This window comes from Zootoca vivipara, chromosome 3, assembly GCF_963506605.1.
Source record: "Zootoca vivipara chromosome 3, rZooViv1.1, whole genome shotgun sequence".
NCBI lineage: Eukaryota > Metazoa > Chordata > Lepidosauria > Squamata > Lacertidae > Zootoca > Zootoca vivipara.
Window position 1 is genome coordinate 57,577,511 of NC_083278.1, and position 24,348 is coordinate 57,601,858.

At 39.2% G+C, this 24,348-nt stretch overlaps 1 protein-coding gene across 21 annotated transcripts in view; it reads left to right on the forward strand.

Moving 5' to 3' along the window:
* Nucleotides 1-7,869: 7,869 nt before the first annotated feature.
* EYA4 (EYA transcriptional coactivator and phosphatase 4) overlaps nucleotides 7,870-24,348 on the forward strand; it is a 120,848-nt gene continuing 104,369 nt past the window's right edge. For 6 of the 21 annotated variants that reach the window (XM_035108942.2, XM_035108935.2, XM_035108960.2 and 3 more), the window contains exon 1: nucleotides 7,872-8,292. The gene's annotated coding sequence lies outside the window, so the exon portion shown is untranslated. Of the gene's footprint in view, nucleotides 8,293-8,314; nucleotides 8,735-8,755; nucleotides 8,920-9,645; nucleotides 10,128-15,572; nucleotides 23,096-24,348 lie in introns of those variants that run through there. The other 15 variants (XR_004692183.2, XM_035108944.2, XM_035108943.2 and 12 more) reach the window with 7 other exon arrangements.

Genomic DNA, 24,348 nt, shown 5'->3' on the forward strand with positions numbered 1-24,348 from the left:
GAAGGACCCACAATCCTCCAGGACAGATTTCCTGGGTTTGCTGGGAGGCTGCTGAGGAGAGGAGGAATTACCAAAAACCGCCTTCCCTCCCAGGGCCGGCTCTAGGTGGACCCCCGGTGGCACGGTGTGCCAGGGCGCCGAGCCGGTAGGTTGGGCGCCGTGTGGCAAAGCCGCGCGGAAACCATGCGCCCTGCGAGGGCGAGGGGGCGGAGCGATCTCCGCCCATCAGCGCCAGGGCGGCCGACCTGCTTGAGACTGCCCTGTTCCCTCCTCTTTCATGAGCAGATTTCTCAACTAGTGCCACAGTGCTAAGAAGCTGAACCAAAGATCACCCAGTGTTTTTACTTTGAAAAAGTTTGAACAGCATTTGTTCATTTTTACTAACTTAGGTGGGTGATATACAAACAGAATAAATAAAATAAATAACTGAAAATACAAACAATATAGAAATTAAAACACAACAGAAGGAACTACATCAAAAGCACATGGGGGGGGGGGAGAGAACCACCCTAAGTAACTGACAGGACAATTCTAACAATATCTACTCAGAATCAAGTCCAACTGAATTCAATCAGGCTTACTCCCATGTAGCTAGGACTGAAACTTTAAACATCATCTCAAGCAGAAAGTGAAAGTAATTATAGTCATAATCGGGGAAGCAATGTCATATACTAATTATGTAAGTTAAAAGAATATGTATGGTTGTGTGTTGCCTTGGTATATTGTATACCAAGAGTTTTCAAATGAACTCCTTTCAATAAATTTATCTGGTGTGCATCCTTCACATTGTTTATATTAATATATTGAAAATCTTTCATGAAGAGGTTGTTGTTACTCACTGAGCCATCATTTGTGCCAACCACCATTTCAGCTGGGCAATAACGTGCTGCAAATAAATATTGAAAATAAAATAGATATATACATTTTCATATACATTTTCCAATAACAATTTATGTCCTTCATTCATTGCTGGGTTGTCCTGCATCATTTGATATTTATGAGAAAATCCCCAGGGCATGCCGTTCGCTCTGAAAGTTAAGTCAGCAGCTGCGCCACATTTAACATTCACTTACTTCTCTCAAGAGGATCCTCCGTGTCTCAAATGGGGTCTCTAAAGAGCTACCTCATTTTTCTCCCTGCTGTTTCAGATCCGATTGTTAGCAGTTATATTACTGAAACCATCTTCCCAATTGATAAATACTGGCTTGGAAGCAGGCCTTTGGGAGCTTTTAGTTATCCAGAGGGTTTTAGTCGTCCAGACGAATTGCTGAATGACATGAGGTACCGTATTCCCATATCCTTCCACTGTTTCCGAGTCCTGATTACTGGGGAATGTAAAATGGGGCCTAGCAGTAGGAATCACAGTACTAATGTAGTCTCCTGGATTTGAGGAAGTACTTAAGTGCTTTCCTGTATTGGATCAAGAGGAAGAATGCTATCATGCACTTGATTGCCACCAAATAGTTATACCCTTCTTGGAAAATCACAAATCCTCTTGCAAGTTAAATTTAGCACAGATGCTCACACGCGCGCACATGTACATTAATTCCTCCAATGTATTTCTTTTTGAAGAGCTAGATATAACAATGTTATTTTCAAAAGATTGATTTTTGGGGGTGATAATGATAAATATAAACAAGTATTCAGGGTGTTCGAATGAGCATGTGGCAAATGTATTTTCCCCTATAAATGGTTAAAAGACCATCCACTTTTCCTGAAAACTGAATGGTCCCTCACAGTAACATTCTTTCTAAAAAAAAAAAAAGTTACCAGTTACAAAACCTCAAGTTATGAGTTGCAGCTCTTCCCCTTTTTTTTCTCAGGACATCTTATCTTTCCTCCTTATCGTATGGAGATCTATCATGATCTAAACTCTCAAAGGCAGATTCTCTGAAATAAAGCGTCTGGGTACCTGATTTTCCAATTCACAGGTTTAATTCCCAACTCCACACAGGCCACCTGTAACCCTTCAACCTTCACATCTTCAATGATTTCCCCGCCTACCAAATTGATCTTTGGAGAAGGTCAGGCTTAATAAGTTAACCCCTAACTACCCAAATGAATCTATATGCACATTTTTATTTCTAGGTAATGCAAAACAGTATTTCCATTCACAGGGGCCTAGTCATAGGAAGCAATAGTGCTCTGAAATGCTGCCAGGGTAACAAGTAGCTTGTGAAGCAGAGGAGCTGAGGAGGCAGGGAAGCCAAGAAAGTGGAAAGAGTGATGGAGAACCCTGAACATCTTGGGAAAAGAATATTATGCCTGCATCTCATGTACTCGTTCAGAAGAAGCAAATCTTTAGAAGGCACTAAAAAAATGGGGCCACTTCCCTCATTTTTGTTGTGGCAGTACTCTTAACATTGAAGCTCGTGGAAAAATGCTTGTATGTGTGGGAGCTGTAGGTTCACATCACAGATTTCATATGTGGAAGGAAGCAGCAGACCGAACTGTTTGAAAATAAACAAAATTGACAAATATGCAATTATGTACACGTTAAATTCATCTATTTTAATGAGACCTGTGCATGCACTGTATAGATTTAGCAATAGGATTAAGGTCAATCCCCGAGCTAGAAGCTAAACATATTGTTTACAAAACATAATTAGCGGTGAATACTATTTCACAGGGAACATATCTGACTACTTTCCTGATAAAATCAACTCTTTATAACCGGGATTAAGGTGCTGATTGCTTTTGGCAAAATGCCACAAATGACATTTGCGGTAACAGTAAAATCAGAAGTACTGATTGATAAACAGTATCAATAAATGTTTCTAGACGTAAGAAACCATTACAATGGACAATTTGGCATGTATTTGCACCTTGAACTCTTATACTAGGGCTACCATTTACAAAAATATATATCGCTGCACCATTCAGGTATCAATTTCAGCCTTCACGTATCCCTTAAAATTCTGTTGTCCTAAGTGGCTAGCTTCATCTTGCAACATAGGAGGGCTGTTAGTCAGACCACTGGTCTATCTAGCCCGGTAGGGTTTGCACTGATTGGCAGTGGTTCTCTTCAGACAAGTCTTTTCCAGCCCCACTGGGCGATGCCAAACATTGAACCTGGGATTTTCTGCATGCAAAACAGGTACTCTACAGCTGACATTTATTGATACAGCAAACATTTATTGATACAGCTCTTCCTCTTTAAATGGCACTATAGCATTTCGGACCTTGAACTTGTGGCATTTTCCATTTGCTTCATCCCCAACCTATTCCCTTAGGTGCCAGAAGCCAGTGGAATTTGGGGACAATATTGGGATACTAGCTAGCTATGGAAATGGCTATTACAATAAATCTAACACACACACACACACACACACACACCTGCTTAAACAATTTCTTACATTGCTTCAGAAAAAGCTTGCTATTTATGTAAATATTTAAAACTGTGAAGATTCATGATTAAGAATATCATATTTTTCATCCTTGCTTAGGCATTAAAATTTTAATATATATTTAACTGTGAATTAAATAACTTCTAATCAAAAAATAAAATATGTGTTATTTAATAAATCTGCAGACATAGTTGGAACTTCAAGTTTACATCCGTTAGTCTGTGGTAACTTATCACTGAGTCCACAGCTGAACTCTTATACATGTTGAGTTACTGAAGAGGGTAGATATCTTTCTCTCCCTCTTTTTAAAACTTGAAATCTGAGAACCATGGTAAAAATAACCCCATTCATTTTTTACTTTGTAAGAATCTGAGGCTCTGAAGCACTGGCAAGATCCCCTGTATATCATCTACTACAGATTGATGAACTTGCTTTCAGACGAAAGAAAGCCTGCTAAAGTATAAAATAAGGCAAAATAAAGTAATTGTGTGGCTCGCAGCACATGCTCTTGTTCTTGACCTACAAAGAATATTGTCAAAAGAAAAGGAATGGATTGGGACTGCCCTGGGCCATGCAGTGTATTTAGGATCATGAAGACAGGAACCCAAGGGAAGCAATAACTTTGTGTCAAAAAGGAACGCTTTCACAATGGATTTCAAGTTCTTAAGTAAATAATGCAAGGTGGGTAGGTGGGAAGTACAAAGCTTCTTGTATCTGGATGGAATGGGGTCAGGCATGTTGCCATTCTATCCCTTGATTCAACTGAGAAGCAGACTTGGAGCTAATTCATACATTACCACAACAGCATGATAGCAGCTATCCTCTGGCTCCAGTAACATTTCCATGCAAGAATCACACAGGCATAAATACTCAGGCGGCGGCAGGATATGTAAATAGTCCCACCATGTGGTTTCTCTGTCCATATGGGACACTTGGACATGCACAGTCTCCTTGCAATATATATGTGCATATCAATTTTGTATAGCATCTGTGCAAATTTTTTGCTAGTGTTATATCATCTGAGGCCCTTTTCCTGTAACCCTACAAAGGCTTCTAAAAGTTTGCTGAAGCTGGAGACAGACAAAAAAAATTTAAGGAGTGAGTTGAAGGTGTTATGAAGCGCCTAACATTGCCTGTACTCATTTTATTATTCATATATTTTATTACACCCCCCATTCTGATTTTCTATAGAAACTATATGCAAGTCAGCTCACAATTTTAATATAAAACATAGCTACTAATAAAACAAACACTGAATAATTTAAATTGCAATATTTAGGGTGCAATCCCATGGTCATAGGATACTATAATTTCTTCTCCATTGGTAGTCAACCTTGCAGAGGTCACTATTTTTCAGCCCCAGGATCCTCCATGGTTGTCCCTCCTCTGCTGTCAGCTTTGGGTTTGCTGACCAACACTGAAACTGGCATACTGTACTTGTTTTCTGTCCAGCTTTTCTGACTCACGCAAGACTGGCAGGACTCTGAATTTGGTGGTTCTTTTTTCTCCATCCCCCTTTTCTCCATCCTTCTATTAAATTGATCTCACATTAGAACCATGCTGGAATAATTTGGTCTTCACTGTCCACCAAATGGCAGGCAGTGATGAAGTTAGGTGTACCTCTCTGGAGTTGGTGTTCCAAATCTCAGCCATAACTGAGAAAGCACACCTCCCCATGCCAACTTGCTGGCAAGGGAACATGGAGGAGGGTCTTAGGGATGAAATGGACTCCTCTGTCAGGTTTGTAGAGAAAAAAGCAATTCAGAGATATCCTAGACCCAGGCTGCTTAGGGCTCTGAAAGTCAAAGCCAGCACCCTGAACTGAGTCCAGAAACTAATTGGCAACCAGGGAAGTTAGTGAAGACCAGGGAAGTTATTGAAGGATCAAAATAAATGTAACACCTTGCTTTACTGGCCTTGCTAAAACCTTGGAAGCCACATACTGGGCCTATTATTATCTCTGATTAAACAGGCATTGCAGGTTTGTAGCACTTCACAACCCTGAAAAGCCTGACCTGAAAGGCAACAAAAAGAAAAGGAGAAACAACAAGAACCACCACCAGTTATCCTCTGTTTCCCATTTGGATCAATATATTACCTTTTGTGTTTTTGGTTCTTCATTAGAACTAATATGAATAAGCAGTTTGATGACACTAAGCTAAAACTGTTCTATTAACAAAAAGGCTAGTACAGTACTGTATACTTAGAGCCATTACAAATGGGTGCATTTCATAATCCAGGAAGTTAGTCACAGTCACAGAATCAGAGGGTCCTGGGACACAAATAATGAAAAACCGAGTGAGCCAAGGGTTGTTCTGCAGCATCTTCTGCAACGGTATAAGGAATTTTGGTTGCACAACTGCGATCACATTATGCTTCACTGGCACTCTAAAAATATTACTGGGCAAAGAAGTAACAACTTTGATTGCCAGGGAAGTCACGCTGGCCTTGGGCACACGAGTGGTGGGTTTATTAGTGTAGTATTAACTATGACTGATGTGTGAGCAAACATCCAGATCAGTGATTACAGGTGGTATTTGGTTGTATATGTAAGGCAAGGAAAGTTACAACAGACCAAAGTTGATAGTCTTGGGAATGAGTGTGTTTCACAACAAGCACAGAAGAACAAGCATGATGCGTCTATTCTGATAACATTCTTAAAACCAACATCTCATTAAAGTAATACTGTACACACACACACATACAAAACAACAAACAAACAAACAAACAAACAGAGAAACAACTACCCATTAACTTTTTCCTTTGTAAATAGTTTTGCAAAGCAGAGACAAAGTGCAAAGTCCAAGATATATTGGTTCCTAAGGCAGAAAATTCAAATAGTTCCTGCCTTCTCCCAAGTTGCAAAACTGTAATAGGAAATTTTGGCTGCAATGCTGTGTATACTTATCTGGGATTAAGCACCACTGAAGAGGTTGAGTTTATGACTAAACATACTGTACATGGTAAATAATAATTTGAAATTATTCAATGGTTCCCTAAAATCCACCACCTGATGTGAGCTGCTTCATCTTGGTAGTGTGAACCCTGGTACAGAAGTGCACCTGTACAGGTAGAATCCCACACAAACCTCTGACACAAAACCAGATGCCTAAGGTTATAACAAGGGAGGTGATACTTTCAGACTTTTGTGGTTTCCCTCACAGGTTAATCAGTTCCCTCTGTGAGACTGATATCCAAGATATGATGATAGCCATTCCTGTCATTTGTCCCCAGTTTGTAATCAACATGGAGGTTTCATTTGCAGCTATTATAGCTAATAGTACTTGATATGTTTTTCTTCATTGGATTTGTCTGTATTTGTTGCAGTTTTAAACCCACCTTCATCAATTTCTTTAAACAGTGGGTCCTCAGTTGTTGTTGGACTACAACTCTCATCATCCCTGATCACTGAATAAGCTGGTTGGAAATGATGGGAGTTGTTGCCCAACAATATTATGTCACCCCAAGTTGAAGAATAGATAAATAGATCATAGTCTACCCAATTTGGGATCCAAGCACTTTCCCCATTCAACTCCTCTCTGCCTGATAATTCTAAAACGGAGGTGGGGCAGAAACCACATGCCCACAATGTTGTCCCATCTCTTGATCTCCAGCTGAAGCAATGAAAATGCAGTGCATGAGAGAAGACCGAAACATCCACTGTGGAATGTAGCAAAGTAAGCTGCCTATTCTTTGCCATAATCCAAACATCCAGCAGACTCTGTATGGCAGGAGTGAGCAGAAGGTAGATCTGGATCTACTGGGTATCACACATTACACTGGCAAGAAGATTTCTGACTCCTAGTTGTTTAACAATGGCATCAACAAAATGAACCCCTTGCTGCCCTAAATAATACTGCTGAAATGAAGGAAGCTTTGGGGAAAGGAGATGCAGATTGCTGTGCGTGGAAGGGCTGTAAAACCCATCTGGTGCTACTGGAAACAATTATTCAAGTCTATATGTATGCCTTTCGCGCAAGGCTCCAGTTGGCAAATACTGTACTGGAACTTTAGTAAAAAAAACAATCCCACAAGACTGATGTCTGCAAAGCCCTGTTTTATGTTGCCTGATAGAAACTGGCCAGTGTCCCTCACCACCCCTCAACGCACCATCTATTTTAACCCCAGCTTCTATATGCAAAGGCCATGTTAGTTTGGTTTCAAATCATTGCAAGTGGAGGTTAGGAAACCTTTCCCCCCTTGGTGGATGAGCATCTTCCTCTCGCGCAAAATGGCTCTATCCCCAAGGGAGGCACCTTCCCTTCTTTTCGGAAGCAGCGGAAACTGAAGAAGGAAGGGGCGTGGCAGCAGGAAACTTGCACGCGCAGCAGGGTCGGCGGCGGGAGAGGGGCGAGGCCAACGGCCCGAAGTGCGCACGTGCCTCTTCCCGCCAACGTAGCGCCACCAGCCAATGCCCGCGCGAGAAAACAACCAATAGCGAGAGGGAGCTGCCGCTGCAGGGCAGACTGCTGTAAACATGCTTCTCCCCTTCCTCCTTCACACACGCACACATAAATAAACGCACGCGTCGACGTTATCTCGCGACTGAGCGCGCCACCACAAAACTTGCCACGGCTCCCTCCACAAGTGCAAAAACACGAAAGCATTTGGAAAGTTGGGCAACGTGGCGCGCTTCCTCCCCCCCCCCCGCGCACCTCCTCCCAACTCTCCTCACTCGCGCGCTTGGGTGCGTGTTTTAGTTTCCAATTCTTCTCACGGAAAGCTTCTCTTTTGTTTTCCTCACGGTTTTACTTTTTTCCCTTCTTCCTTAACTACTTGAAGAAAGACGTGGTGGTGGAGAGAGGAAGCACAACTTTGGAAGGGGTGCCCCCACCCCACCCCTTTTTAATTTATTTATTTTTTTGCCTCGACTTGGAACAGGGAAGAGAATAAATCAATAAAGGCGGAGCGGCGACCGCGGGAATAAAAGTAGTGGCAAGAGAAGGTGAGTGCGCCTCTTTTCTTTCCCTCCCCCTCCTCCCTCAGTTTCTCCCACTGGCTTCCCTAGAGGGGGTCTTCCCTGGTGTATGTGGGGGATATCCCTCCCCCCCCCAACACCGCCGCCCCTTATCTAACTCCGCTTTCCTTTAAAACAAGCGAGTCTCCTGCTCCTCCTTCGGAGGCAAACATGCCCAGGAGCCTCCAGCTCAGCCGCTGACGAGGAGGCCCGACGGCGCCTTGTCTGGCGCGAGGGGGGGAAAGGACCGTTCCGCGTCCGCGGAGCCACCGAAACCCATTTTGCCCTTCGCGTCACGGGACGAGGTCCAGGCGCAGAGAGGGCGGGCGGGCCGGCCGAGAGGTGGGCGACGGCGACGTTCTTGTAAGCGGTGGTTGGACTCGGCAGGGACTTGGTGCCCCCCCCCCAAATCTCTTGCCTCCCTCCCCAGGTGACCGCGCCTCGTTATTTGCCCCGTAACGGGGGGGGGGGGGAGAGGAAATCGAGCGGCGTCCAGGGAAAAACAACCGCAAAACTTTTTGCCTCGTTCTCCTGAATCCCCACTTCGCCTGGGCGATTCTGTCTCGGGTTTCCTTCCTCGGCTTCTTATGCCATTATAACAAACGTGACATACCGGTAAGAGAAATCAGGCGGCCGCTTTTGATCTCGCTGCGCTGCTCGTCGCCGTCGCTTTCCGGGTTTCTGTTTCAAAGGCTCGTTTTCGCTCCGGGTCCCCCCTGGGCGAGCTGCTCGACCCGAGCCAGGGCGGTGTGGTGTTACAGCTCGGGGGAGAGAGAAAGGGGTGCAGGGTAGGGTAGGGGTCTTCCCCCCCTTCCCTTTTTTGACCGCAAAAAAGTCTCTTAAAAGTTTCGATGCGAGGGCTGGTGTTGTGCAACTTGCCAGCAAATGGAAATTGCACGCATGGAGGTCGTAGAATTAAGAAAGTCGCTCTGCGAACGGTGGGAATTGATGCTAACTTTTTGGGAACGACCATAAACTGTTTTTCTTTCCCCCTGGACTTGGATTGTAAAGCTTGGATCTGGAATATATATTACTCTGCTCCGTTGAAGAGCCTAGGACTTCCCAGCCTCCGTCTTGCGTTCTTTTTTTTTAAAGCAACATCGCAGTTGGGTTGGTTTTTTTTTAAGGATATAGTTGCTGTTTAGACTGGCGCAAACGTAAAATATAGATAGATTTCTAGGCTAGTAGAAAGGTACAGAGCTCAAGCGGCTTTTTGTTTGTTTGTTTCGCTCTCTTTCAGAAAAACCGAGTGTGCGCCTGTAGGCTTAAAAGTACACAAAGCAGCTATTGCTTTGATTGTTCATGTGCTGGCGGTGGGTGGGTGGGGGCGAAGGAACTTTCCTGATCTCAGGGAGTATCGTGATCTTCACTTAGGTGCAATAATCACTATACCGGGGTTTATGTTTTGCTCTGAAACCACTTCCACGTGGAGAGGTCTGGTGTGTATGTACATACTTGAAGTAATAGAATTCTCAGTGTTCGTCCCAGTGGGCTTTTGGCCATTAGTTTGACTTTCAGCCTGTCATTAGACACTCCCAAAATCTGCTATAAAAGAGCTGGAGGATAGCTTTTGGCTTTATGGTTGCATGGTATGTTGTTTTAACGTTCTTTTTCCCTTACCTTGAGGCCGTTGAATCATTGGTGGGGAAATGTGAATTGGTAAAACTATCTACATGCAAACTTCCATTGTCTGCTTTTTTAAAATCTGATGATCTCCTTACCTTTGCATCAATTTAATTGTCATGCATTGAAAAACCATCGGCGTATGAAGTGCTGCTTTTCCAATGAAGATTCAGGGATTGACTATGGTGTTTTGTCTACCTGTGAGAAAATTACCAGTATTGAAATCTTAAATACTTGTCATTCGTTTGATATTTTACCCTGTGGTCAAAGTTTTTAAAACAAAATGAATGTTGCTTTTATTCCACAATTGCCGTGAATAGAAGTGTGCAGAGAATATTCCATTACCATTAGTAGTTCACATATCTTTAATATGGAACTAAATTTACTTTGAAAGATGGTGTTTTGATCAAAATACATTTTTGATACATTTACTTGTTAATATGGTTAATTAGAGTAAGAAAGTACATCATAAGTTTATTCAAATTTGATATATCCTACAAGCTCCCTTCTCTCTGACCAGATTTTTAAAGAAAGAAATTGAGTTCTAAGCCAACTTTTCTTTGGTTTATGAGCACTGCTTTACTTTCCCTCAATAAAGCTGTAGTAAAGGCACATAGGTTTTGTATATCAGCGCCATACTTCATTTTCGCTGCATTACACTACAAACTTTCTCAATTATTTTGACATACTTTTATTCAGTGCTTTATTATCTATCTGTGAAAAGAACAAGATCATATATAAAATAATCTCTAGCACTTCTATTCTGTTTATATTGCAATGGAACTTTCAGTCTTGCCACAAAATAAAAGCCACATATTTACAGATGTGTTATGGGTGCAATTAGTAATGTAATACTTTCCCCCTATTGCTTTGAAGTATACTTGCATATATTCAGTGTATGCTTATTTCATCTGGCACAATGTTTTTTGAACCCTTTGTTCCTGTGCAATAGAAACCTGTTTTGACTGTAATTGACAGCTCATGGACAGAATTCTAGGTGATGCTGCCATACTAGTCTTGAGTTTCTCAGTAGTATAGCTCACAATGATTTATTACATAAATTCATTAGAGATGCATATTTATATCTGCATTCCTAAGCACATAAACTTGGTAGTTCTGATATTGGTGAAACTTACTTTCAAATAAATGTTTTTATGATTGGGGAACACAACATCTTTTTAGGCCATTGAGGCAAATTTGAGATGCAAACATACATAACTACAGTATGTTGTTGTAGTTGCAGTTAAATGGTCACATATCAAATGTGCCATCTTGTTGCTTCTGATGGGTTGATACCAAGTTACCCTGTAAATTATCATTCATCACGTCCTCAAATATTATCATATTCTTGAAAGAGGACAACAGAATATGTAATATGCTAAAGTGATGTATCTTATATTGACTTCTGTAGGGCTTCTGATATTCAGGTAATGATTTTTGCCTCCTGAAAAGGAAAGTTGGTTTGGGGGTTGGGTTGATTGCTCAATCACCTTATATCTGAGTATTTTTTGTAAAGGTTTTTATTTTAACTTTTGAAAATGAAGACTTATGAACCCTTTCTTAAAAAGCAGGTTTTCTTTTTTATATGGTGAGTTTATTTGGCATAGTTTTATATAGCAGCTGCTGATCATATTTCATAGAGCTGTTAAAGCACTTAAAACCTAAAATTAGGTACTGTCTGGTAGTAAATATTTCAAATCGTTGCTTGAAGAAATAAATGGAGAAGTGGTTCTCTAAAATCCATTCCTGAACAAAAAGCAAGTAGGATTTTAATATTAAAAATAACAAATAACTGGGATAATTTATTTCCATATAATATGTTTTTAGTGCTCCTTTGTAAGTGACTCACGATTGAGAAATCTTAGAATGATTTCTCTATGGTTCTGTAAACATGGGATATTGACACTTCATTCACTTGCAACAGTGAACACCAGTTGCAGCCCAACTTCTTTTTCCCTAAACCCTTGTTGTAGAACAGAAGATTGCACATTTATCTGCTTTGTGTGATCAACGTTTAACATGCTCCCCAAAGTATTAACTTTTCTCACATTTCAAACCAGTGATGAACTTGGAATTTTACAAAATAGCTTCAGATAGTTAGATACTGATTTGTTTAATTATTTTACCTTCAGTTAATAGATATGAGCTAAAGATAAAGTTGTGAGAAATATTCTAGATTAAAACACACTGTAGTTTCATGTAGTTTCAAGCATTTTAAAAATGCATAAATCCTCTTGATACATCGAATTTGAAAACAACACCAAGCCCAGTGTAGTGTCCTACACCAATGCCATAAGCTTGAATGTGCTTTGTAGCTTCACCCCTGCTCTTATTGCTGCCTTGGACATAATTAATACAAAGATGCAATATTTTGTATTTTTCCGTGTATGAAACTAGGTTTCCCCCCCTAAAAAATAATGTCTAAAATTAGGTGGCATCTTATACTTTGGGCCATTTCCCCCCATTTTCTTAAATGTGAGTCTCCAAAAATCGGGGGCATCTTACACATGGGGGCGTCTTATAGACGGGAAAATACGGTAAGTATTTTTAAAAAACCAAAGGTTAGTTACAATTGGAAAGCAAATTGTTAATAGTGCTTTGTTGAAAAATAATAGCACAAATAGATTGATACTTTGTGACTATTTTACAGTTTAATCAATGATTTGAATGTAAACAAAGCAGTTTTACTAAGAACACATCATTTTCATTTTTTAAAAGAGTACAGTGGTACCTCGGTTTATGAACACAATTGGTTCCGGAAGTCTGTTCATAAACTGAAGCGAACTTTTCCATTGAAAGTAATGGAAAGTGGATTAATCCGTTCCAGACGGGTCCGTGAAGTACTTAAACTGAAGCGTTCATAAACTGAAACATGGGTGTAATTGGTTCCGGAAGTCTGTTCATAAACTGAAGCGTTCATAAACTGAAGCGAACTTTCCCATTAAAAGTAATGGAAAGTGAATTAATCCGTTCCAGATGGGTCTGCGGCGTTCATAAACCGAAAATTCATAAACCGAGGTGTTCATAAACCGAGGTTCCACTGTATTGTATAAATGATAGCTCAACTTTAACTGCCAATGAAAAGTGCTAATTGAATATGCAAGTTTTGACGTAATAGTTTAGATTGATGCTTGAAACTTTCAGCCTTCCTGTCCTTTTTAATTCTTCTTCAGATTTCATACCAGTATTCTGCATGGAACAATTAGGCTACAATTCTATGCCGGTTGTACCGTGTTTCTCATATTATAAGACATGTCTTATATTTATTTTTTCCTCAAAAAAACACACTGGCTTATTTTCAAGGGATGTCTTGTTTTTTTCCTCCTCTTCCTGCCGCGGCCGGCATTGCTGCTGCGCCTATCACTATGTCTTATTTTCGGGGTATGGCTTATATTCCTTGAATGCTTAAAAATCCTGCTATGGCTTATTTTATGGGTATGTCTTAAAATATGAGAAACAGGGTATACAATTCTACACCTAAGATTAAGTCTCATTTAAATCAAGGGGACTTACTTCTGAGTAGAGGATTGTGTTGTTAATAAAATAAAAATTGCTATTAAAGATGACCTTGATATTTTAACAAATTAATTTTTTAACAGATCAAACAGGTATTAGTGAGTAAAGATTACAGCATATGAACAATCCAATAGAAGGTGTTCAAGTTAAAATTTGGAAATTGTATCCCAATCCTATCGTCACTTGCTTAGGAGTAAACTATTGAGTTCAGGAGGACATTTCTTAGTAGGCATGCTTAGGATTCACTTTCAATCATAAGTGGGGTAGACTCACTAACATTGACTAAGTATGAGCTAGTTGGATACAAGCCTTGCTTAGCAGAGACTGACATGGAAGCTGTGTTTGGCAAACCATTTGTGTCCAAATCTGTTCTGAAGACAGTTTGAAGTGCTTTACATACTAACTACTTTGCAGTTTAAAAAATACAGCCATCATTCCATTGATGGTTTTATCTGTCATGAAAGAAGAATAGCCCTTATTTATCATGACAGGAATGACCAATAGTGAGTCTTATTCTTGTGCCCTCCTTTCTTTTCCTTTGCTGCAACCATGTGGAGAAAACGATGTATCTGCTTCCATTTTAGATTAACCACAGATTAGCTTTATGTCCAAATCCTAAAGTGTGATTAATCTTAATAACGGTTTGTCGAACCAAGCAAGCTTCATTGCCAGTGGTTTTAAATTGGCTTGTTTCAAACAAACCATAGTTAAGATTAGCCACACGTTGGGTTTAGTCATAATGCCAAACTGCAGTTAATGAAATGGAAATGAAAACATCTGAATGCCTCATGACCGTGCCAGAGGAGAAGAGTGGGGCCACACCTTGTCACAATAAACCATGGTTCACTGTGATCTCCAAATTCAGCCAGTTACTTTGAATACTTGTTGATTTATAGCCTTATATAAGTAAATATATTTATAGAAATACATTTGCAACACTTTCTGTATAGGGCTGTAATATAAAGTATTGAAGGTTATTTTTTATTTTTTGCTTTAAAAGTTTAGACCTCTTACTGTGCAAATGATCTATGTTTTGTCAAAGTACTATTTAATTTTTTTCTCACTTTTAAATCCAGGTTGTTAGATTGGTGTTCTTTGTATATAAATGTTTTTTGCATAATCTGACAACATAATTTCAGCAGGGTTGGGTATTTTTGGAAACTCATTCAGTTGCTTTGTGAGGGCTCTGCAAAGTTAGTTGTGACTGAAATATTTTTTCTTGCTGTTTTGCAACTCATCAGAAAAAGTAGGAAAATTGATTTGGTTTTTCCTACTAGGTAACAATCTCTGAATTGCTGTACAGTATACAAAAGATGTTTCTGAATTGTATCTTTCTGTCTTTTTTTTTTTAGTGGAATAGTAACTATCATATTACATTAACTCTACATGAAGCTATAACAGGACATTTCATTACAATGAAAGACCTGTATTTCATATTTTTTGTCAAATTCAGAATAGTGGACTAGACTTTTTGATACCTGTAGTTGTTCATAATTAACTTTAATAATGTGTTGCATCAGTTGGAACCTATATTGTTACATTTAAATTTATGTTCCCAGTAGTGTAAAGTGTTATGCCCTTAATGTTTAAGTGAAAACAAGCAAAAATCAAATATATTATTAAATCTATAGGTTATGTTACAAAGCACAATACACAAAGTTCTACTCACCCATGGGAGCATTCCTCATGCACACTACATTTTAAAATTAAGGAGACTTTCAAAAGTAGTTTCTGATGAAGGTGTAGTGAAGTAAAAAAATCCCATTACATTTCCTTGAATCTTTGAATGTTTCTATGAATTGTTCTTCGAGTCTTTGCCATAATTAAACCCAGAAACACCTTCCTCAATAAGTAATTACATTGTTAATCCAGGTCCTAGGGAAGGAAGGCAGAAGCGTTGATATTGGTGTAGGCAGCCAACTGGATATAACCTGGATTGATTAGTTACAGGTAGGTAGCCGTGTTGGTCTGAGTCGAAGCAAAATAAAAAAATTCCTTCAGTAGCACCTTAAAGACCAACTAAGTTTATATTTTGGTATGAGCTTTCGTGTGCATGCACACTTCTTCAGATACACAGTGTATCTGAAGAAGTGTGCATGCACACGAAAGCTCATACCAAAATATAAACTTAGTTGGTCTTTAAGGTGCTACTGAAGGAATTTTTTTATCTGGATTGATTAATTAGTGTAATTTGGAAAAAAGGAAATGGGCATACTTCTTTTAAATACAGTATTTGTATATGTCACTTAGTATAAATTACATATCATGTTGCCACAGCACCAGAAAACTACTTTTCCACACCAGCCATCTGCGGTGGGTGAATGGGCTCAGTGTGCACCAGAGTTCCTCCGCTTTTAAAGCATTCTGTACTCAAAACAATAGAAGGGGAAACTGTGTATGTGAATAGTGAGTGACTGTACATACACATATTCTCTAATAATGATGCATCTTGATGAGTACATGGAAGTTTCATGGGGTTCCTGAGTTGTGGGGTACAAATGTCTGTAGCTATACAAGGCTGTGACAGTACAGTATGGACCTCAAAAAGTCATTTTAGTTAAAATATGAGGTCTTAATTTGGTTTTGTTTCCTTTCTGCTGACCCTCTATGGAATTTTAAACTCTTGGGGTTCTAGCCAGTGCTATCTATGTGACTTCTCACACAGTGAGACTTCACTTTCCTCCTCCCTGCAGTCCTAGGTATACCCTTAAAATCTACTCTGGGATGTTGGGAGAGAGGAAAGTAAAGTCCTGTTGCACAAGTGGAAACCACTCTCTGTGTTGGATTATGCCATTGGATTTAGTTGTATGTAAAGAATAATGTTTATATTGAACATCATTGCCCAGCACCATGTTTCTTTGAAGATTTATGATAAACTGATTTTTAAAAAAAGAAAATAATGCTATAGGTGCTCAGGAATGTGATAAATTCTTTTATAAATCAGGTTTGTAGGTTATGATGAATCTACAGACTCTTTTTAGTAACTTAAACTATTTTTGTCCACAGGTACACATAGTGAGGATCATTGTACCTATTATGGGCCATATAAACTACTGCTAACCAAATTTCTGTTCCACGTTTGATGTCCTATGTAGCTCTTTTAAAAGGTCCCATCATGTCACAAGAGCCTTTTTTTGGAAGTTCAGGGTGCCGCAATGAGCAGAGGCCAGATAATTCCCTTTGCAACTCAGTACCTACCTTCTGGTGGACACCCAAAATAATTGAAGTGCACACCTTAAAATGTAGCATGCAGATATGCCAGGATATTCTTACCACCAAAGAAGACTTGACAGGGAGCTGGGATTAGGTATTATGCAATTTATTGTCAAGGATACACTTGGTGGCAAATTTGGGTTTGCTGCTTTACCTGTGTAAAATAGCTGCCCCTCTGTAATGCCTGGTTTAATGGCTAAAATATGTCCTTGAAGTACAAGAAAAATATCCTACAATCTTTAAGTCTGAAAAGCTTTGTCTATACATAGCCTCTGATTGACTACTGCCTAAACTTCTAGTAGGCTACCTGCCAAGTCAGGTTGAGGCAGTAGCTATATGCTAAATGTACTCAGATGCAAGACTAAAAGCAGTCTTACTCATCTTGCTTTACTTTTTTTTCTCCAGGCCGCACTTCCATTTTACAGGTAAAACTGTGCTGGGGCTTAGAACAAAATTCAATTTAAAACTGCTGGGAGTGGTGTCTGCATACTGTTTCCTAGTTTCATAAGGCAAAATACTAATTATCCAAATGGAATGACTGTAAAATATCCAGTTATTAGAATGGCAGATATTAGAACAGCAGGTTATTGAAGAATCCATTGAACTGGCATATTGTAATCACCTCATTATTATGTACTGTAAAATAATGTTTTGTATTTACCCCCCAGTGACTTATTTTGTTTCAGTCTTGTCATGTTTTATGATTTATGTTTGTACAAAGAAATGATGATAGTTTTGTGCTTTGTTATTGAAAAACAATAAGAAGGGAAGCACAAAAAGCAGGTTATTTGTACTTATTATGAATACAAGTTTACATGTTTATCTCCAAAATTACAAATCCAAAATGTGTAAAATAACTTTTATGGTTAGTGGTTTAGACCACAGTGCCACCCGCATCCCTTATGGTACTAACACCCAGTGCAGAAATACATATTGTGGGTTGGAAAGTTTTCAAATAATCTTCTTGGATAAGCTTGGTATGTATATCTTTGATGGTTGTCTTCTTTATTGTTAAGGTTTTTTTATTGGAAGTATTTGTTCTATGATGGTCTGCAGGATAGACTGTATTGGTTCGGTAATTTAGAGGCAAAATAGTGTGTGCATTTGGACATGATGCAAAATAATGGCTTAGTGTCAGTTATCGGGCATGCTTGCTCCTCCCTTTGTCTCCGGCATGGCTCTGTTGGTGAGATCAGTAGTTGTGCATTAGATTAATTGCAGATTTGTCATGATATTCAAAGACTAAATATATAAATATTTAATTTTTGTAACTGACATTTCATGGCCACATCCCAGGTGATAATTGAATATAGATGAATAAAAAAAAAGAATGTGAGTGTGATATGTGGAAGTGGCAGAGTGATTAAAAAAAAATACTGTCCAGAGGTATACCTAAGTTATTTTTTTAAAGGAATGGCAACTTGTAGCACAGCTTTCTAAATTGTTCTGCAATGCAAATAGAAGTTGAAAGACAGAAAAGGAATAAATTAGGTATATTTCCAAATTAATGTCATTAAGAACAGCTGAAATACTCTAAATCTGGTTGTAAAATCTTCCCAGTAGTATACCTGCCTATAGTTGCACAACTATGTTCAGATGTAGAAGGAATATAAGGTATGCAGATTTGCATGTAGTGATAGTTGTTAAATGTAAACAAAACACATAATTCATTTTATGCTCTATTGTAGCATTTTATGAACACAATGCTAATGTGAGAACAATGGGGGGGTTGATGTGGAAGAGCTACTGTGGACAGGAGTTCTGCATGCAGACTAGGATAAAGGAAAAACACCAAGTTGTTATGTCTTGTTTTGCTGGGCATAATATTCAGTGATAATATTGAAGCAGAACACTCTTCTTTTTGTGAATGATATTGAAAGCTCATTGCTGGTTTTTTCAGGGAAGGGGCACAATTCACCTAACGAGTCTGTCAGCAAAGGCACTTCACAAGGACTTCTGCTTGTGGTAGTGTAACCCCCCTTCCCCACAATTAACATCTGTAGAAAATGGCATGAAGTTAGTTTGGATGGAATATACACTGTATGCTTCCACAAATTTCTGCCTATTTAGCAGGTAAATACAGCAGCCTACTGTTAGAGATACAGACACTGTATAAGGAATAACAACTACTTATTTGTGGATATTTATTTTGTATTTTTACTTGAATGGTCAAAATTGTTTGTTTGTTTTTAAATTAGCTTAACTGTTTTAAACAATTGTTATTTTACTAATTAACAACAAATGAACTTCTAAAACAAAAACAAATTTCATACTGTTTATATTTAGTATGTGCATGTCTACGTTTCTTCATGATTTGTTGTTTGGATGAAGTGAATCATTTTGGTGTATATCTGAGTACAGCTAGGTTGAAAAGTAATGTTGCATTTTGCAATTTGCAAATTGGCTTGTATTTTGTAACTGGGAGATAATGAAACCTTTCAAAATGACAATTGTTTGTGAGGAATCCTTGTTAGCTGCTTTTCTGACCAGAATACCCTGTCGTTAGTTGATTTGGAAGGGATTGGAGTGAGATAAATGTAAAGTTAACATACTCTACCTAAGTGGGGTCTACAATCTTCATTCTCATCAGTGCTTGGGGGCTTCCCACATATTTGTTTAATTTCCAATTTTTTTTATGGTTATTGTTATTGTACGTAATATCTCTTTAAAATTACTGTGGAATGGATAGTCATTTCCTCAGTGTTTTCAGATTCTTTATCAGAAATGAAAATGTCACACCCACATTAATGAACAGACCAATCCCCAGAATTTTCACAATGTTTTATTTGAATCGGAAGTATTGCAGATCGCTTAGTAGATTTCCATAAGGAGGGCTACAAAACTTTGGATAACAGAAAAAATAGGCATGACTTTGAGATTACTTTAAACTTAAATCTTTAATCTTAATTACTTAATTAATTAATCTTGTTTATTTTTAGTGGATGGGGTTCAGTTGGATCTGCTCTTTTATCTGTATTATTGATGTATTAAGTTCCTTTATTCTTGTTTTTTAAGTTAGTAAGTTGCTTTGAATTATTTCTTTCTTTCTTAAAAGTGACTTAATAGATAATAATAGTAAATGCTAACCCATAGAATGGGCAACAATCTATGGTGAAAAAATGCCTGAATTGTCAGATTATTGTATTAGAAAGGGGTGCCCCATCTCAGACTTCTCAGTCTTTAACCCAATGCTTTGCCCCATTAAAGTCACTTCTAGTGGTTTGTTTGACTGAGCTTCCATACTCTACTTTGTGGATTTTTTCACTTTCATAGGGTTTCCAAAACACACAGGGATACTGCCTGAAAGAGCCTTAAATGAAGAAAAGCAGACCTCTGGCATAGGGCTGGACGATATATCCATATATTGTCCAAAACTGGTTTGAAGTCTATAATGTGATATTGGTTTCATAATTTTTGACCTGGCAATATGTTGCAAATCATGACTGTGTGTGTGTGTGCTATGCAAAAGTCCAATGCAGGAAAAACTGAAGCCAGCCAGTGCCTCTACATAGCTCCATCCTTATTTCAGACATCGTGAAATATTGGTATATCATGAATGTTTAGCTGGTGATATATCACAATGTTGAAAACCAGATGTCGTCCAGCCCTGTTCTGGTAACATCTCCATAGTGTCTTCAGCGATCTCATGGGAAATGGAGTGCCAAGAGTGTGGGGTGGTGATGATGGGGGACCCTTCCCCAAACCTTTCCCTTCCACAAGTGTGCAAGTCAGAGAAGCGACTAAAAGTGTTGAATAGTGGCTAAGAAGTTGTTTTGTTTTGTTTTGTTTGTTGGACTTTTTACCTTCAGGGAAACCTTGAGGATGGGATCCAGTGTAGCACTAAGTGAAAAATCAGCACAAGGATTTCTGCTTACATAACAGATCACCCTCCCCATTTTCTCCCCCAGTGCACAATGTAAGTCTGTTCTAGGGGCTTCCCCAGCCCCCAGAGGGGCAGATTTGGAGAGAGTGCTGGGTGCTTGTAGGGGGAAGAGAGGGTGGAAAGTCCAGTTGTGCTAGTGGAAATCCTTGTATTCATAATATGTGTTAGTTGAATACCATCCTGTATGTCATGATGTGCTTAGCTAGTATGAGCCAGCTGCTCTTTGTTCTCTAAGAGGACAGGTACTGGATGAAGTCCTTGAAGGCAGTTGATTTGTGGGTAGGTTTTTTGATGGAGGACTTGGGTTGGAGAAATGGTGAATCATTCTAATCTCTCTTTGGGAATGATTCCATCTGAGGAAATTCTCAGGTAGGGAAAGATGGAAAAAGGCAGAACCATGTTTATGTGTTTTCAGATTTGAATGCCAGCTGCTAATTCTCAACTGTTGGTATTAGTGTCAATGCTCTCTGTGGGGAATTGGGATACCCATAGTAAATTCCTTCTACAGGCACACTCTGGTAATATTCAATGCCTTGATAGCCTTCTTGGCAATTTATGCTGGATTTTTTTGTGCACAAATTGGGCACAACTTTTCAATAATCTGCTCAAGAAATTATAGCATAGTTCAGTCATTCCTTATCTTGGTGCACTTTCTTGCCCCCAGCTCGATTTGGGTCGTGGTGTGTGTGTGTGTGTGTGTGTGTGTCAGCGGTTCCCCCAATTGACATGCCGGGCGTCCCCAGTTCCCTCTTGTAGTGGCAGCAGCAGCAGCAGTCACAGCAGCCCAGAGCCAGCCTGGTAGCTGTGGTTGGCTTCAGGAGCTGCTTGCTGCTGTGGCGTCTGCCATTTTGCTTCGCCAGAAGTCCCCATATGATGTGTCTTGTGCTGTTGAACCAATCCCGCAACATTCATTCCCTACTAATAAATCTACAACACTTAAAATATAAATCTGGGGACACTAAATGAAATCTGTGGACATTCTGGGGACGGATTTTGTCCAGGGACAGATTTGTAAATCCGGGGACTGTCCCCGGGAAATAGGGGCGTCTGGTAACCATGGCTATGGTGGTATACTGAATCTTGTGGGAATAGTTTTCCATATAATGGACCACCAACTTTATTGGACTGTTGGTGGATGAAGAGCAGCAGACTAGGGTGAAAAAGTTTCCACTGTACAGTAGTCTGTCCTCTACTTCCACCTCCACCATCCTGCTTCTGACTGGAGTGGTGGGGCCTTTGTGCCTAAACTGAATGATTAAGCTTGTGCTGGATTCATGAATGCATGAATGTAGGGTGAGCTTCACTCTCTGTTGGCCTATTGGATGGTCCCTTTTGGCCTGGTCCAGCACAGATAGGAACTGGTCTTTCCTGAAATGTGAGAGCTGGGAAAAATGAAGATGACATTATTTGTACAGAAGGAATATCATTAAAGTCACTGATCATTGCCTTTCTCTATTATTTTTCCTTTCTTAGCTTTTGAATTGGACTGTGTAGTTTGATATGTTGATAGCTGGTATTCAAATGGATGAAATATGTTCCACAGCAAGGTTTAAGGAAAATATTATTAAATGCATTTGTTGATCAGGAAGTTAGAAGCCTTCCTCATCAAGTGTTTAAAAAAGAAAATCTTGGGACATAAAACACTTCATCAACTTTAAATCCACATCTGCAGAAACAGATGCCTCTCTTCACACTAACTTGTCTGCAAGTTTAAAATGTTTTACAATCATTTTAAAAGTAGTTAAAACACTCACTGCATAATCGGGATACAACAGTTCCCGCCCTCTGTTTTTAATCTGATTCTATCAATGGAATAAAGCATGAAGGTTGATTTGGTAACTAAGTTATGGCCTCATAAACTCCATGAGCTTACTATTATCCCTTAATTTTATATATTATTTAAAGCGAGAATTCTACCCTTATTAGATTAATTGAGTTCTGTAATGTTTTACAAATTAGAGAAACTATGCTAAAAAGAAGAAGAAGGCATCTGCATGAGTGGTGTTATGTAATTCTGCATTTGTAATAGCATTCATTAGTTAGTTTTATTTTGATTTGTAAAAAATTTTTATTTATTTATTTATTAACAAACTGCTTCCCAGCCTGAGGCCATCAAAGTGCTGCACACTTGGGTTCTGCATGATATCAGTATTATGGAGAATGATTTTCAACATTTATAATTTTGATGACTGGTAACTTTAAAGTTGAAGCAACATGAACATTGACAATGTAAATAAACTATGCTTTTGAATTGGCGAGGCAGAACTTAGTTGGAGACAAACAGTAGAGCACTTAGAAAATTGAAAGGCAGAGGGCACTGCTTTCTATTTTGTAGAAGTTCTATAGAAATATGGAGGCTGCAGATGACATCAGTTTCTACCTTTTGCTTCTCTGTGATCTGATAGAATTGCTACTACAGCTTGGCTGACCTTTGGGGCCTGAGCTGAAGGCTCACACATTTTCCCCTCCTTTCCCTGTGCTCTCCAGCAATTTTCTTCACTTGATGGTTTACAAAAATATTTTTTCTCTGATTGAGCTGAACAACAACAACAAAAGGTTTGAACAAATGACTGCAAACCAGAATTGGGAACCTTGGTTTTCACAAGGGGAGGAGGAAATGGGAAGTACTTATTTGCCATGGTTTGCAATTCTGTGTGAACTGAGTCAGTCTGTGGGTTAGAGGCAAAGATGCAATGGTAAGGGAAGTTGATAGGCAATGCCAATGGGCAAAGCAGGGTGTGCTGACATTTTATTGGTTACCCTGCTTTACTAATCAAATACGAAGTCTCATTACCCATTGCAGCATTCACAGTTAAACAATTCCATGTACAATGCTTGGTTTGCTGTTTAGTACGTGTGTGGTTTTGTAAAATAGACATGACCAACCCCCAGCATATAATTTCTGAGTTACAGAGCAGGTAGGTTTTATAAGTATTATTCCCACCTTTCCACAATTGACATACTTTGCCCAGTTTTTCCTGTAGAATAGTTGAGACGGAAGAAGGGAAGAAATGTATTCAGGTTATGTAATAGATATTCAAGGAGCACTCTTCCAGCAGTCATCTGGCAGGCACCCTTGCTTTTGACTTTCACACATTTCTTGGAGACTTCTTATGCTGACAGTTCTATGGAGTTGCATATATTTTTTATCTTGAGTTGCCAGTCATTTTTATGCTTGTTCTGTATTGCTTTTAAAGCAATTTATTGCTTTTTTATGCTTGTTCTGTATTGTTCTGTATTCTGTATTGCTTTAAAAGGTTGTTACATTGATCACAGCCTGACATTTTGCAAGAGGGGGGTATCTAGGTGTTGTATTTTAAAATATTTTAAAATATATATGTTGTTGTTTAGTCGTGTCTGACTCTTCGTGACCCCATGGACCATAGCACGCCAGGCACTCCTGTCTTGCACTGCCTCCCGCAGTTTGGTCAAACTCATGTTCGTAGCTTTGAGAACACTGTCCAACCATCTCGTCCTCTGTCGTCCCCTTCTCCTAGTGCCCTCAATCATATATATATATATATATATATATATATATATATATATATATATATATGCATCTTTCACTTTCATGTAAGCAGCAGACATCACAGTACAGTAACCAATAGTACTTATTATCTCTCCGTTTCACTTGTTATACAGTGGTACCTCGGTTTATGAACACAATTGGTTCCGGAAGTCTGTTCATAAACTGAAGCGTTCATAAACTGAAGCGAACTTTCCCATTGAAAGTAATGGAAAGTGGATTAATCCGTTCCAGACGGTCCGCGAAGTAACCGTTCATAAACTGAAGCGAACTTTCCCATTGA